Below are 17,711 nucleotides of genomic sequence, written 5' to 3'. Positions count from 1 at the left end.
CCGAGCCGCCCCAACTGTCCTGATCGGTTCCATCCCAAAATTCTTCAGGGTCAACATTCCATCTGTAGAATGGAAAAGAGATGTTTGGATGATCAGGACCATCCATCTTGTAGATTCTACTATGAGTGGGGCACCAAAAGTCTTGCTGAATGGATGATACTAGGCCCTTTGCATGTGGCCCTGATGTAGAGCGGGTCGTGGACAGTTTCATGGTCAAGATGGATTAGAAAATGCCCAGTCGACGACAAAAGTGATCCAGACCGTTAGACCTTAAATCGGGCATATCTTGCAATCCGGAATAAGTTATCTTACGATAAAATATTTGATTTTGGGGTAGAACGAGCTACTTTAGCCACCCAACCCCGCTAAGCAGGGTTGTGCAAGCCGGATTTGCGAAATACCATTATATATATATGGTCGTTTTCTATTTTAATTCGATTTTTATTATAAATAGAAGTTTTAATTTGATTATAACTCTTCAGCCGGGAGTTGTGCCCAACATGAGAAGTGATTAGAATAATTAGGAGAACAACACGGTGAAGTCAACTAGGACACTTAATATTTTTGGCCGAAAACCTTGCACACTAGTGGAAATCACTTGGTATCCCTATTTAAAGGGTTGTGAACTCAATTATTTTATTTATCAATCAATTTCAAATTTTATAAAATTTATTTTCTATTTTATTATTCTTTTACTTGTGGATTCTAGGAGTTTCTATGAGTGGATTCGGAACAATTATCCCTTGGGAAATGATCCGGTGCAAACGACCTCTGTGGGCCCCACCATAATGTGTTGATGAAATCCATTCAGATAATCATGGCCTTCTGTTTACCCATGCCACAACAACGGGAACATTTCAGTGGGGGATGCCCACCGTTGATTTGCGATGGCCCCAACCATTACAAAAGACTTTTTCAGTGTGCCATCATATGTTAATGAATTGGATGGCCAGGTTGGGCCCTCTACAAAAATCAAGGGTGGGTGGGAATCCCTTCTCCAATATTCCCTATAGTGTGGCCCACCTAAGTTATGGATTGGCCTGATTTAAGCCCATGACGACTAAACATGATCGACATGCATGATGGTCTGAGTGGTCTGAGTAGATGTGATTAACACATCATAGATAGGCCCACAGAGATCATTCACACCAAAATTGTGGTGAAAATTTTTGTACTTGAATGTGAAGTATAATAGAGCAAGTGCAGTTTTTGAGCAGTCACCCACGCGTGGCTACTTGGTGTACACGTGCAACATCTAAGCCATTCATTGGACCGAACTGAGTAGATGCCACTCACAAACAAGCAGGTCAATCCTGTCATCTGGTGGGCCACAGACGTGCGTAGAATGTGGACAGTTAATCAATTCTAATGACTTTCAGTTTTCATTGAAAATCATGTCCATCTGCTACTTAGCCCTCGTTTCTGACTTACAATTCAAATGGTTGGAAAATGCTACGCTTGCAAGTTGCAGTGCGGCGTTTATTCTAGCCATGGAGTTGAATGTGGTGGACCGCTGTTTATTAGAACAGACACGTCACCTGCAGACCGCTGCATGCTAACGTAGCACGCAAGCCCATCTTTCCAACCAATCTCTCACGTGTAAGCCATCTGACCCGTGAAATAGGTGGGCCCTAACATGAATGTTGACCGTTTTAAAAACTCATTAGGTAGTTCGTACCATTGTTTTCATGGCTCAGATTTCCCACACAACCATCTGTGGTCCATTGATTTCTAGGGTGTGGGCTGCTTTGTTAGCGTATCATCCCGATCTTTGTATGAAATGATCTTCGTGGTGGGGCCCATCGTTTTTATGGCTCGGATCTCCCACAGCAAAACAAATGGGCCCTTAACTACATGAGTCCCATTGTTTTTCCTCCAACGGTATAAATAGCTTTTGAAAAGATAAATTATCGACTGTACGACCCATATATGGCCCACCAACCGTTTTACGCCCACATGCTTTTATCTAACCAGAGTAAACCCCAGCTGTAAGGCCCCCTTCCTCAGGACGAAAATGCCCCTGCATTTCCTTCCGGAAGCGGATGGGTGCTCGAAGACGAGCGCTGACGCTCCTCGAACTCCGAGTTATACGAACGGTTCAAAAGATATCAAAGTCATGTGGGCCCCACAGTTATGTATTTATTATATCCACAACGTTCATCCATATTTCGAGATCATTTCGGAGCATTATATATATATAAAAAAAAATCATATCCAAAGATAAACTGGACCACCATAGAGCCGCGGGAAAATTGATTTTCACTGTTAAAAATTTTGTAAAGCCCACCATAACATATATTTTCCATTCAATCTATTCATAAGGTCACAAAGACTTGGATGAAGAGGAAAAACAAATTTCATAATGATCCAAAACTTCTGTAACCCGTAAAAGGGTTTCAATGGTAGATGTTCAATCCTCCACTGCTTTCAATAGGGTGGTCCACTTGATAGCTAGATCTATCTTATTTTTCATCTCAAGCCTTAAATCGAGTTTGCCAAATAGATGGTCGGTTTGGATATAACACATATCTCATAATGGGACCCACAAAAAAGTGGTGGTGATTACAACAGGAAAAAAAAAAAAAGAAGCCAGCGAGTTGGGGTTGAACGGGTAGGGACATGGTTGATCGGGTCAGTGGCTACGGATTGTAACCGTAGCCATAACGCTGCAATCTAAGCACCTTTTTTTTTAAAAAAAAAAAAAAAAATACATGAAGAACTTTATTCTACCTACATTTTTCTCTAATACATACTTATATAAATATGCATATATAAGTATATAAAATTTTTTTTCTCTCTTTTTATTCATTTTTTTCTTTATTCATTTCACAAGAATATCTTCCAAACCAAAATTAGTTACTTGATGTACTACATATGATTTTGGGATAGGAGAAGCTACTTTAGCCAACCAACTTGGTTATTTTCTAAGATTCCATCAGGTCGATGATCGAAAATCTATTTCATTAACTTCGCGATCAATTTCAATCAGTTCGTGGTTAATTTCATTCATTCATTCACTTCATGGTCAATTTCATTAACTTCACGGTCAATTTCATTTACTTCACAGTTAATTTCAATCACTTCACGGTCAATTCCCTTCATTTCACGATCAATTCCATGCATTTCACAGTCAATTCCGGTGATTCCCCTTCACTCATTTCATGGTCAATTCCCTTTACTTCACAGTGAATTTCATGCAATTCGTGGTCAATTCCCTTCACTTCATGGTCAATTCCATGCATTTCACGGTTAATTCCGGCGATTCCCCTTCACTTCATGGTCACTTTTGTTCATTTCACGGTTAATTTGCTTCACTTCACGGTCAATTCCATGCATTTCACGGTCAATTCTGGTGATTCCCCTTCACTTCACGGTTAATTCAATTAATTTCACGGTCAATTCCCTTCACTTCACGGTCATTTCCGTGCATTTCACGGTCAATTCACTACACTTCACGGTCAATTCCATGCATTTCATGGTCAAGTCCGGCGTTTCCTCTTCACTTCACGGTCAATTCCCTTCACTTCACAGTCAATTCAATGTATTTCCCCGTTAATTCCCTTCACTTCACAGTCAATTCCCTTCATTTCACAGTCAATTCCGGCGATTCTCCTTAACTTCACAGTTATTTCCGTGCATTTTGTGGTCAATTCCCTTCATTTCACGGTCAATTCCATGCATTTCATGGTCAATTCCCTTCACTTCACCATCATTTCCATTCATTTCACGGTCAATTCTGGCGATTCCCCTCCACTTCACAGTCAATTCTCTTCACTTCACGGTCATTTCCATTCATTTCATGATCAATTTCGACAATTCCCCTTCACTTCACGGTCAATTCCCTTCACTTCATGGTCATTTCCATTCATTTTACAGTCAATTCCCATCACTTCATGGTCAATTCCATGCATTTCACAGTCAATCCCGACGATTCCCCTTCACTTCATGGTTAATTCCATGCATTTCATAGTCAATCCCAGCAATTCCCCTTCACTTCACGGTCATTTCCATGCATTTCACGGTCAATCCCCTTCATTTCACGGTCACCATAACATTTATTTGCCATCCAATCTATTCATAAGGTCACAAAGACCTGGATGAAGAGGAAAAACGAATTTCATAATGATCCAAAACTTCTGTGACCCCTGAAAGGGTTTCAATGGTAGACGTTCAATCCTCCACTATCTTTTACAGTGTGGTCCACTTGATAGCTAGATTTATCTTATTTTTTTGTCTCAAGCCTTAATATGAGTTTGCCAAATAGATGGACGGTTTGGATATAACATATACCTCTTAATGGGACCCACAAAAAGCAGTGGGGATTACAACAGGAAAAAAAAAAGAAACCAGCGAGTCGGGGTCGACTGGGTTGGGACCCAGTCGACCGAGTCAGTGGCTACGGATTATAACCATGCCATAACCGTAGTAATCCCCACCGCTATGGTTATGGCTACGTGAAGTGAAGGGGAATTGTTGGAATTGACCGTGAAATGCATGGAGTTGACTGTGAAATGAAGGGAATTAACCGTAAAATGAATTGAAATGACCGTGAAGTAAAGGGAAATGACCGTGAAGTAAAGGGAATTGATCGTGAAGTGAAGGAGAATCACCGGAATTGACTATGAAATGCATGGAATTGACCGTAAAGTGAAGGGAATTGACGGTGAAATGCATTGAATTGATCACGAAGTAAAGGGAATTGACCATGAAATGCATGGAATTGACCATGAAGTGAAGGGGAATTGCCGGAATTGACCGTGAAATGCATGGAATTGACCGTGAAGTGAAGGGAATTGATCGAAAAATGCATGAAATTGACAGTGAAGTGAAGGGAATTGACCGTGAAATGAATTGAATTGACTGTGAAGTGAAGGGGAATCACCGGAATCGACCATGAAATGCATGGAATTGACTGTGAAATGAAGGGAATTGACTGTGAAGTGATTGAAATTGACTCCGAAGTGAATGAAATTGACCACAAGTTAATGAAATTCACTGCAAACTTATTGAAATTGATCGTGAAGTGATTAAAATGGATTTTTAACCATTGAACTGATAGAATCTTGGAACATAACCAGGCTGGTTGGCTAAAGTAGCTTCTCCTACCCTAAAATCATATATGGTATGTCAAGTAACTAATTTTGGTTTAGAAGATATTCTTATTAAATGAATAAAGAAAGAAATGAAAAAAAAAAAGAGATATTTTTTTTATATGCTCATATATATGCATTTATATTAATATGTATTGGAGAAAAATGTAAGTGGAATAAAGTTCTTGATGTTAACAAAATGGAAAAAAAAAAAAACAAAAAGGTTATGGCTACGGTTAGAATCCATAGCCATAGGGCGCTCCGGCTTTCAAAAATCAAAGAGCTGAAAAAGCAAGGGCATTTCCTACATGGGACCGTACATCTGGGGCTTATTCCGGTGAGGTAAAAGCAAGTGGACGTTAAAAGGTTGGTAGGCCATATATGGGTCGTACAGTAGGAAAATTTTCTTTTGAAAACTCGAGAGGACGCTTTTGGAAGCGGGTTGCCTGTGAACCCGGACACATGAATATACCTGTACCCAGAGCTGCGTGGGACCTACAGAGATGTCCATGAAAAATCCACTCCGTCCATCTATTTTTAAAGACCACAATAGGCAAGATTCTGAAAATCAGGAAGATCTAAGACTCAGGTGGGCCACCTCAAACGAAACAGTGGGAAAGGAAACGTCCACCGTTGAAACTTCCTGGAGCTGATCACGATATTTATATGACATCCAAACCGTTCATAGGGTTACTACCAATCAGATAAAATATTATCCTGATACAAAACGTCTCACACCCCCGGATGGGGATTTATTGTGGTCTTGAAAAACAGATGGACGGAGTGTATTTGTCACAGACATGCATTGGGCCCCACACAACCCGCCTCCAACGTTTTTGAATCAAAATTTTCTTTGGTTTTGTGAAATCACATACGGTACACATGCATGTATTCCAAACTCCTATGCACAGGCTCACACAAACCATGTCTACATACACAAAAGTTTCTGTATGGGTCCCAATCTCTCACCATCCACTCCCTGTCTGTGATGTATCAAGCACAATACACTACTGGGCCCCACCTTTTAACCTGGTCTTCTTGTCGTTGAAATATTTTGATAATGCTCAGCTGAATTAAACCGCATCTCTATTACTTTTTTTAATATATCATCTTCATGTCTTGTCAATAGAACAATCAAGCATTTTGTCCGTTTCAAAACACTGACTTGAATTGCTGATCTATGGCCCTCACTTGTCAGGATTGAAAACATGTGATTGTAATATAGTTTTAAGGCTCGGATGAGTCCCGTGCAACTCGTCCGAGTCAACTTGGACTCGGTCAGACTCGATTCAATTCCACACCAAGAGTACGAGTCATCTCTGACTCGTCTGGGTCGGGCTAAATCGGGCTGAGTCCTGACTTTAGTCGAGACTCCACGAGTTTGAGTGTCCAAATTCGGTCTCTGGGTTGGGTCCAGGCGAGAGTTTTAGGTTTACTATCTTGGTAAACTCTTAGTAAGTATGCTCTGCCCAACCCAATGTTTTGATAGAGCTGTGCACTTGTTCCTAATCTTTTTTACTGTGTTAGAAAAGTACAGTTTTTCGGCCATTGGAGCTATGGGAAGGTTCTTCTTTCTTCGTCCGAAGCAAGCCTGAACTCATAGTCCTTCACACCTAAAGAGAAAGAACTTGGATTGGACACTCCCCCAACTCACCTGGTACTAAGCCCTTCGCCATCTTGTGGTCCTTTGATTGGATGCTCTGTTCCCAGACAAAACCCCCTAACCTTTCCCTTCAGTGACTCAGCAATAGCGCCAACTAAACCAAGTCAAGCTTGGCCCAATTCGGCTCAACTAGGACAACAGGCTACTTCAGCTAGAATTTGGTTTGGCTCAGCTAGAAGGCTACTCCAGCCCGAATTTGGTTCGGCTCCATCCTCAAGCTTGATTGGCTAGCTCGGCACAACTCAGTCAGCAGCTCAGGCCAACTTGAGCTGAGCTTGAGCTCGAAAGATCTAGCTTAATTTGAATTCGAACTTTCAAGCTGAGTTTGATATGCACACACACACACACACACACACAAAATAATTATATTAAGTGAACCTGATTAGAGTAAAATCAATTTGAACCGAATCAAATTCGAGTCAAGTTTCGAACCGAGTTGAGTCAAACTCAGTTAATTTCAAACTCAGCTAGAAATTTTTTCAAGCTCAAATAATCAACCTGGCTTGGCTCAAACTCAATTTTGAGCCGAGCTGAGTCGAGATCAATCTAGCTAGGACTTGGCTCGAAATTTTTTTGAGATTAAAAAATCAGCTCAACTCGGCTCGAATCTAGTTTTGAGCCAAGTCAAGTTGAGCTTTTCCAAGTCTAATTGAGCAAGTTAACCGAGTTAACTCAGTTAGTGTACAGCTCTACTTCTGGACATTACTGGGCTGATTATTTACCCGGTGGGTCAGTCCCAGATGATTACGTAGCTGGTGGGTCCGGCTCAAAGATACCAGATTTGCTATCACTAATCTCTCTTCCCACCTTGGTCCAGATTCTATATATATCACCATCTGGTGGGCCACAAAAGGGCACGTCGGCCCAATTAGTGCGTGGATATGTGATGGTGCGATCAGCCATTTACGCCCTAATCATGATAGTCCCTTTGGAAAATTTGCAATGGATGCGCAACTAATCACAATCCATGATGGCCAAAGACATTGTCCACATCTGAGCCACTGGTTCAAAGCCTGTCTGTTTTGAGTGCTGTTGTCATCTCATATGTCCATGATCAGCCGCTACTTTTAAATGAAGTTAAACAATTAAAAAAATTGATAATTTTTTATTTTATTTTATTTTATATAATATATAGTTTTTTAATGCTTTTAGGCTGTGAATGGGAGGTGTCTATAAGGTGTGATCATTAACAACCATATGGTTTGCTGATGCCTATGATTCCACACATTTAATAGGGCCACGGTTAGGTGATCCAAACCGTTGATTTGAAGAGACGCATAACTGATGGGGTAAGCCTTGAAACATCCAAGGCTGGAAGCTTCTAACCGGCCCACAAAAAAATGTGGTGAGATGTTCGGTCTATATTCAGGAAAATAATTCATTGATGCAAAAGGTTAGGATATCTAAATCTTACAGATCATTGGATGTGTGCTATCAAACAATTTAAATAATTGGATATGCACGTAAGCATGTGATACATGATCTTTTCCATTTAAATGTGGACAATTATATTATTTCTCATCTTAATTGTCAATAGAGGTTTGGTATAATATAGTCCAATGTATCAAAATAAGATACATTGTGAGTAGATTTGGTTTCTTTTCAATGACCCAAATTGTTTATTTGATTGGGCTTTCCTTGCATGAAGATGATCCAAAAAATTCTTAGGTTAATGTTTCAACACTTTCATTATATAAAGGTTATATATAAAGGTTATGATGACTACCTATATTCAAAGCAAATGGATTGAAATAATATAATTGATGACTTTTATTTACTTTGTTCGCCTTATAAAGTGAGACAAATTGTATCAACAGTTTGCTTGGTATGGACACGAGTTGTCTACTAAAGCCTTTAACAACAACTGTTTGTGATGGGAAGCTAAATGGGCCCCACCATGATATTTGTGAGAAATCTACCTCGTCCATCCATTTTGCCAAATCATGTTATGACATGAGCTAAAAAATGAGGCAGATCCAAGACTCAAGTGGACCATACGATGGGAAGTAGGTAAGAAAATGTTTATTGTCAGAACCTCCCTAGGTACACCATCGTGATGTTTGTATGTCATCCATACTGTTCATAAGGTCATTCCTAGGGGTGCACAAGAAACCGGTAGAACCGGACCAGAACCGACCAAACCGTATAGGTTGGTCCGGTTCTAAAGTGCACCGATTTCGATTTGGGTTTCAAAAATTTAAGAACCGATTAGTTGGGCTTGGTTGTCAGTTTAGGGGTATTTAGAATCGAACCGAACTATGAAACCAAACCTGGAGTCAAACCTGAAATCGGACCATATATATATTTTTAAAAAAATTCTAAGTATTCATTCCATTCAATCTTCACGTTGCCCCTGCTGTGGCTACCCCAATCCATTCTTCTCTCTCTCTCTCTCTCTCTCTCTCTCTCTCTCTCACACACACACACACACACACACCCACCAGGCCTTAATACAGAATTAGGCAACATAGCACAATCTTCACAGATAGTTTCATGGCCAAGATGGATCAGAAAAGGCCCGATCGATGACAGAAGTGATCCGGACCGTCGGACCTTAGATTGGGCGTATCTCGCAATCCGAAATGAATTATCTGACGTAAAATATATGATTTTAGGGTAGAACAATCTACTTTAGCCAACCAGCTATGCCAGGTTGCGCAGCCCAAAATTGTGAAAAACCCCTGGATCGATGGTCGTTTCCCTGTTTTAATTTCGTTTTTACTATGAATAGTAAGTTTTAGTTTGATTATAACTCTTCATCCGTCGAGATTTAGGAGTTGCGCCCAATGTGAAAAGAGCTTAAAACAATCAGGAGAACAATTTGGTGAAGCTAAATAGGACACTTACTATTTTTGGCCGAAAACCTTGCGCACTAGTAGACATCACGACCGTTTATAAATAGTAAGTTTACTATTTATAGTAAGTCACGGATTCTAGGAGTTTGAGTCGTAGTTTGATTCTGATTTCTTTCTCATTGCTTGGTTCCCCTATTTAAAGGGTTGTGAACTCGTTTTTATTCATCAATTAATCATTTTTGAATTTATTAGAATTTATTTCTATTTTCTGCTTTCTTTCCTCGTGGATTCGAGAAGTCTCTGTGAGGAGTCCAGAGAAGCTCCGTGGATTCGGAGTAGTTATCCTTATCACGTTCATCCCTGCGTCACACCCAATGCTCTTCTCGCTCGTTACTTGTGCTTGGCTCTCTCTCTCTCTCTCTCTCTCTCTCTCTCTCTCTCTCTCTCTCTCTCTCTCTCTCTCTCTCTCCCTAGTTCTCTCTCTTTACCGATCACAACAAGAATGGACAAGGGCTTAATTATAATTGAAAAAAACATGCAAGTGGGTTGGATTATAAAAGGCCCAGAACCGTAGAACTAATCCAGAACCGAACTGGTTTTAACGGTCTGGTTTCGGTTTGGTTCTATTGTGTTAACGGTCCGGTTCCGATTCCAATTTTCCTGGAACCATTAGGAACAGTTCTATGGCTACTAAGAAGCTTTTAATAGTGGGCGCTTATCTCCACGTAGTGTGTTATACTTGAAGCTTGTGTCTGCCTCATTTTTGGGCTCATACCTTAAAATGATATGGAAAAATGGATGGGCATCATGAATAAATCCCAACCATCATGGTGGGCCCCACAAGTCACCACCTCGCTCTTCATACATGATTGGGAGATGCATGCTCGGTTTATAAGTAATTCATATTAAATATCCAAATTGTGGTTGCTGGTTTAAATGTATCATTAACCAAATTTTACGCTTCTTTGATTATTTTATTGTCGAATTGGTAGACAATTATTGGACGGATAAAAAATGAAAATTATCCAATGGTATCTATTTCGACAAACAAGCATTCATACATGTGTAGGGCCCACCAAGAGAGGCTGATCTACTTCATTTGTGATGAAGCTACCTCAATATAATGGTATTTCTTATATCAAACTCTTTTACTTAATTTAAAGATTTTAGTGGGATTTACAGCTCCTAGGCTGTTTGATTTAAATAATTAATTTTTTTTAAATAAATATTTTATAATAAAGTAAAAAAGAATAAAAAATTTATTTATCTGTGAACACTTTACCACATAAAAGCCAATAGGCTCAATGTAAAAGTTACACGGTCAAATTTGTAGTTTTTTTTTTTTTTTTTTTTTAAAGCATCCACCCCTAAGCAAAAGTGGGTCCCACGATTCATTCAGTTTAATTTCTAAGTGCCTGCACATCAAGTGTCATGAGCTGCCAGAGTATCATATAACTCCCCAAAGTTCAAAGAGAGGGAAACACGACAGTGATCTGCAATCAAGAAAAAGGGAGCCGAATGCAATCATAATCCGGATGAATTTCGCAACAGAATGTTCTTGCAAAAATGATTTCGCAGGCAATCCGCTCTTCCTTCATTTGAAGATGTACAGATTCAAAGGATGGAGTCCTGACATATCTTATTAGCAATGAGTCAAGATGTACCTAACAAACTTCTCTATTTGTAGTCTACAAATAAAAGTATATATTGGGGTGTCTACGTCATTTAATTTCGGTCGCATTTGGATGCGCCCCAAAATTGCTTATGCAACCTAAATAAGAGATAATGACAATAGATAATGACGTGTGAGTAGAACCTGTAAAGTAACAATTCCATTGATTTCAAGAAGACCTTCTCATGTGAAAGTTCAAAGTACAAATGAAATTTGTAATATTAGGAAATTACAATATGGTTGTGGGAAAAAATATTGTAAGATGAACTACGGAACTGATAATGCACACGCCACCACCTATGCCAGCATGGTTAACAGGTCCAATGTCCAACCCATCTACAAGGTTGTTTTGTAGATGTTCTCTCCCAGAAAAAATAAAATAAAATTGTCCATTCAGCAAGTGGGCCTCGACGTGGAACACAGTTTGATAATTAAGAAACCTTAGCCAAGTATTTTCCAGTAATAAATAGTGGTATCTCTCTAATGAATGGATTAGATCTAATACCATTGCTGAACGATTTTAAAGAAATATAGCTTGAAGAGTTATCCAATGGATTGTCCCTCATAGGGGATATCCAACATCACATAGAGCAAGTCCTTGGGGCTAGCTTGCCCAACCGCCCTGACTATCGGATGAGTTCAAAAGAGTGTGAGATACTTTAAGGAAATGCGGAGAAATTGATCCATAAATGTCTTTTAAGAAAGCATGAGCCCATGTGTCATGCCAGCTTTATTAAATCAAAGAAAGATGGGAACTGGCACATGTGTGTTGATATTCGAGCAATTAAAAAGATTAACATTAAATATCGGTTCCTAATATCGCAGTTGGAATATATGATTGAAATGCTAAAATGTGCCATTGTATTCTCTAAACTAGATCTGAGGAGTGGGTACTATTAGATTCGTATCCGACTTGGTAATGAGTGAAAAATGGTATTCAAGATCAAGGAAGGGTTGTATGAGTGGATGGTCATGCCCTTCAGTCTATTGAACACTCCGAGCACTTTTATATGTCTAATGAATCAAGTGATGAAGGCATTTATTGGCTAACTTCTGATAGTACATTTTGATGACATCCTGATATATAGCTAGGGTGAGACAAAGCATATGGAACATCTCAAGAACAGCATGTTGCTCAATCAAATCTTCCCATGTACCATCCAGTCACCAGGTAAACCACATCAAATCAATATTCAACTGGAATGGACCATGGAAAACACTCGGGATGATGGAAAATAGCTAGGATAAAAATTTTCACCGTTTACATTGTTCAAATTTCATATGGGTTAATGATGCAGGAAAGGACGTGAGCACTATAGTTGCGCCTATAATAGATTGCATGAAAAAAGGACCGTTCCAGTGGACCGATAAAGCTGACAAGAGCTTTCATGAGATCAAGCATCGTTTGTCTATAACACCGGTTTTAGTGCTTCCTAATTTCGACAAATTGTTTGAGGTTGAGTGTGACGCTTCATCGTCGAAATTAGAGGAGTATTATCACAGGAAGGCAAACCGATAGCCTTCTACAGCCTGAAGCTCAAGTGGCTCGAAAGAAGTGGTCGACTAATAAGCTTGAGTTGTACATAGTTGTCTAACAAATCATTGAAAGCATTATTTGATTCAAAGAGAGTTTGTTTTGTACACGACCATCAAGCATTAAAGTTTATTAATAGTCGGACTAACGTGAATCGTGTGCATGCATAGATGGGTTGCGTTTTTACAGAATTCACGTTTGTTCAAGCACAAGTTTTGCGTGGTAACAAGGTAGCTAATGACTATACTGTCGTTGCATCACTATTAGTTACGATGAGCAACGAGGTAGTCGGTACTTGTCTCAAGGAGTCATATCGAGGATGAGGACTTGAAGATTCTTGGATGAAGTTCGAGAGGTCAAGCTGATACCTTCAGCTAAAATCGATTTTGCTTCAAAGGGAATCGATGTGCATCCTCCAAAGTCGTCAAACCGAGCCGATTATTCAGAGCTACATGAAGGTGGCCTTGGTGGAGACCTTGGGCGATGAGACAAGACGTGAGCTCTTGTAGAAGAGTGGTAACGAATTGGCGGATTAGTACACGATATGGAAAAATCCATACAACCTTGTCATGTTTGTCGGACCTTATGTTGCTAATCTCTTGATAAGCTCTACAACCACGTTCTTTCTGCATCTTGGGAGGATTTATCAATGGACTTCGTGCTTTGTTTCCACGAACACAACACGACATGAATTCGGTGTTGTAGTGGTAGAATGTTTCTCAAAGATGGCGCACTTTATCTCATGTAAAAGACCTTTAATGCAACACACGTGGCGAATTTATTTTTCAGGGATGTACAGCTACAGGGGTCCCCAAGACCATTACTTCCGATCGTGACACCAAGTTCATTAGCCGCTTTTGGCTGAATTAATTTTGAGAATCTAAATTGAAATTCATACCTAGTTGAGATGCGTCAGATGTGTAAATTTGAGACTAGCCTTGTTTAAGTAGTGTTAAAGGGGAGGAGTTTGAAACCTATCAAAACTCCTCTCCCTTACGCCTCCACGCGAATTAAGCATTCTTAGTTCTATTAAAATAATGTGCGTGTAACCGACAGGGAGATCACCAATCCAGATTATCTACGGATGAGTGCCTCACCACACACTTGACTTGGTCCCTCTACCCAAGCATCCAGGCACGAGCATTGCAGCAGAACATGTGGTAGACAAGATCATGAGCATCTATGCAGAAGTGCAAAACAAGCTACATGCCTCGAACGAGAAGTACAAGGAACAAACGGACAAGCATCAGTGACAAAAAGTGTTCGAAGTGGGCGACTGCGTTATGATCCATCTACGCAAAGAGAGATTTCCGACCGGGACGTACAACAACTTGAAAAATAAGAAGATTGGATTCGTCCCAATCATTCGAAAGATCAATGACAACGCTTATATTGTTGATCTTCCAGATGACATGGCGGTCTCACAGACTTTTAATGTCACGGACCTGACCGAGTATCATGAACCAGAGCAGGATGAGAACTCGAGGACGAGTTCTTTTAAAGTGGAGGGGACTAATGTAGAGCGGGTCGCGGACAGTTTCATGGCCAAGATGGATCAGAAAAGGCCCGGTCGACGACAGAAGTGATCCGAACCGTCGGACCTTAGATCAGGCATATCTCGCAATCCGGAATGAGTTATCTAACGTAAAATATATGATTTTGGGGTAGAACGAGCTACTTTAGCCAACCAACCCAGCTATGCTGGGTTACGCAGCCCGAAATTGCGAAAAACCTCTGGATCGACGGTCGTTTCCTTGTTTTAATTTCGTTTTTACTATAAATAGTAAGTTTTAGTTTAATTATAACTCTTCATCCGTCAGGCTTTAGGAGTTGCGCTCAACGTGAAAAGAGCTTAGAATAATTAGGAGAACAGTTTGGTGAAGCCAAATAGGACACTTACTATTTTTGGCCGAAAACCTTGCGCACTAGTAGACATCACGACCATCTATAAATAGTAAGTTCACTATTTATAGTAAGTCGCGGATTCTAGGAGTTTGAGTCATAGTTTGATTCTGATTTTTTTCCCATTGCTTGGTACCTCTATTTAAAGGGTTGTGAACTCATTTTTATTCATCAATTAATCAATTTTAAATTTATGAGAATTTATTTCTATTTTCTGCTTTCTTTCCTCGTGGATTCGAGAAGTCTCTGTGAAGAGTCCAGAGAAGCTTCGTGGATTCGAAGTAGTTATCCTCATCACGTTCATCCCTGCGTCACACCCGATGCTCCTCTCGCTCGTTACTTGTGCTTGGCTCTCTCTCTCTCTCTCTCTCTCTCTCTCTCTCTCTCTCTCTCCCCCTAGTTCTCTCTCTTTCCCGATCACAACAAGAATGGACAAGGGCTTAATTATAATTGAAAAAAACATGCAAGTGGGTTGGATTATAAAAGGCCCAGAACCGTAGAACTAATCCGGAACCGAACTGGTTTTAACGGTCTAGTTCCAGTTTGGTTCTATGGTGTTAACGGTCCAGTTCCGGTTCCAATTTTCCTGGAACCATTAGGAACAGTTCTATGGCTACTAAGAAGCTTTTAATAGTGGGCGCTTATCTCCACATAGTGTGTTACACTTGAGCCTTGTGTCTGCCTCATTTTTGGGCTCATACCTTAAAATGATATGGAAAAATGGATGGGCATCATGAATAAATCCCATCCATCATGTTGGGCCCCACAAGTCACCACCTCGCTCTTCATACATGATTGGGATATGCATACTCGGTTTATAAGTAATTCATATTAAATATCCAACTTGTGGTTGCTGGTTTAAATGTATCATTAACCAAATTTTACGCTTCTTTGATTATTTTATTGTCGAATTGGTAGACAATTATTGGACGGATAAAAAATAAAAATTATCCAATGGTATCTATTTCAACAAACAAGCATTCATAAATGTGTAGGGCCCACCAAGATAGGCTGATCTACTTCATTTGTGATGAAGCTACCTCAATATAATGGTATTTCTTATATCAAACTCTTTTACTTAATTTAAAGATTTTAGTGGGATTTACAGCTCCTAGGCTGTTTGATTTAAATAATTATTTTTTTTAAATAAATATTTTATAATAAAGTAAAAAAGAATAAAAAATTTATTTATCTGTGAACACTTTACCACATAAAAGCCAATAGGCTCAATGTAAAAGTTATACGGTCAAATTTGTAGTTTTTTTTTTTTTTTTTTTACAAGCATCCACCCTAAGCAAAAGTGGGTCCCACGATTCATTCGGTTTAATTTCTAAGTGCCTGCACATCAAGTGTCATGAGCTGCCAGAGTATCATATAACTCCCCAAAGTTCAAAGAGAGAGACACGACAGTGATCTGCAATCAAGAAAAAGGGAGCCGAATGCAATCATAATCCGGATGAATTTCGCAACAGAATGTTCTTGCAAAAATGATTTCGCAGGCAATCCGCTCTTCCTTCATTTGAAGATGTCCAGATTCAAAGGATGGAGTCCTGACATATCTTATTAGCAATGAGTCAAGATGTACCTAACAAACTTCTCTATTTGTAGTCTACAAATAAAAGTATATATTGTGGTGTCTACGTCATTTCGGTCGCATTTGGATGCGCCCCAAAATTGCTTATTCAACCTAAATAAGAGATAATGACAATAGATAATGACGTGTGAGTAGATCCTGTAAAGTAACAATTCCATTGATTTCAAGAAGACGTTCTCCTGTGAAAGTTCAAATTACAATTGAAATTTGTAACATTAGGAAATTACAATATGGTTGTGGGAAAAAATATTGTAAGATGAACTACGGAACTGATAATGCACACGCCACCACATATGCCAGCGTGGTTAACAGGTCCAATGTCCAACCCATCTACAAGGTTGTTTTGTAGATGTTCTCTCCCAGAAAAAATAAAAATAAAATTGTCCATTCAGCAGATGGGCTGCGACGTCCGTCGAACACAGTTTGATAATTAAGAAACCTGAGCCAAGTATTTTCCAGTAATAAATAGTGGTATCTCTCTAATTATGAATGGATTAGATCTAATACCAATGTGCTAAGCTAGCAACTGTGTGGAATGTGCAATGCATGTGGGCTTAACAAAAAGCTCCTTGTTGTATTCAATGTTTCATGTGATAAGTGTGTTGTTTCATGATGCAGTGTCGCTATTGATACATAACAATTACAAATCAACATATTTTAGTATCTATCTTTTGATATGTGTGTGATCTACTAATTTAAGGCATGATACATGTTGTAGACCCACTTGATGGACGACTCAGATGTTACAGTGCAGGGTTGCTATGAGATAGAGAATATATGGGTTGGTCTGATCTAGCTGACCAACAAAGAAAGGGAAAAGATTGTAACTTGGGGAGCACAATCTCACGCTTTTGAGTAGTGCTTTGGCTGGCCATGACACCTCTTTCCATGGCCTGACTTTTGCATGACTTCCATTCTTTTGGATGCACTTTAAAAAATATGAAATATAAGATTAAGTGTTGATTATATTAAACTAAATGAGAATACAATACAATTGATAGAAAAGTAAATAAAATAAATGAATTATTGACAGCAATTTGAGTGGGCCAAACGGCCATAGATGATTGACAGTCCTCAAGACTCGAATGGTGATGAGACAGTTGTCTAAACCTAGACGGTCATGGTTTAGATTGTTGTCAGTAAATTAAGGATTTTGGGTCTAACGATGAGGTCATGGATGAATTAAATTAATTTTAATTTGCAGAAACGATATAATAAACATAAGTGGAAAGATAAACAAAACTAAACTAATTGATCTATACTTGTTAAAGCATAGTGTTGGATAGAAGTGGAGAGACCAAACTAGGCTAAGCTAAGATGAATATCTATATTGGATGAAAAGATTTGATGGGTAACATTAAGTTGGATAGAGATTTGTTTGATTAGATTGGCCTAAGGCGTAGAGTTCTTTATTCTTTATTACTTTGATAAACTTAGGTTAGGCGACGGCCTTATGTATGA

Source organism: Magnolia sinica, chromosome 6, assembly GCF_029962835.1.
Source record: "Magnolia sinica isolate HGM2019 chromosome 6, MsV1, whole genome shotgun sequence".
Classification (NCBI taxonomy): domain Eukaryota; kingdom Viridiplantae; phylum Streptophyta; class Magnoliopsida; order Magnoliales; family Magnoliaceae; genus Magnolia; species Magnolia sinica.
Note: the sequence above shows the minus strand (reverse complement) of the source record.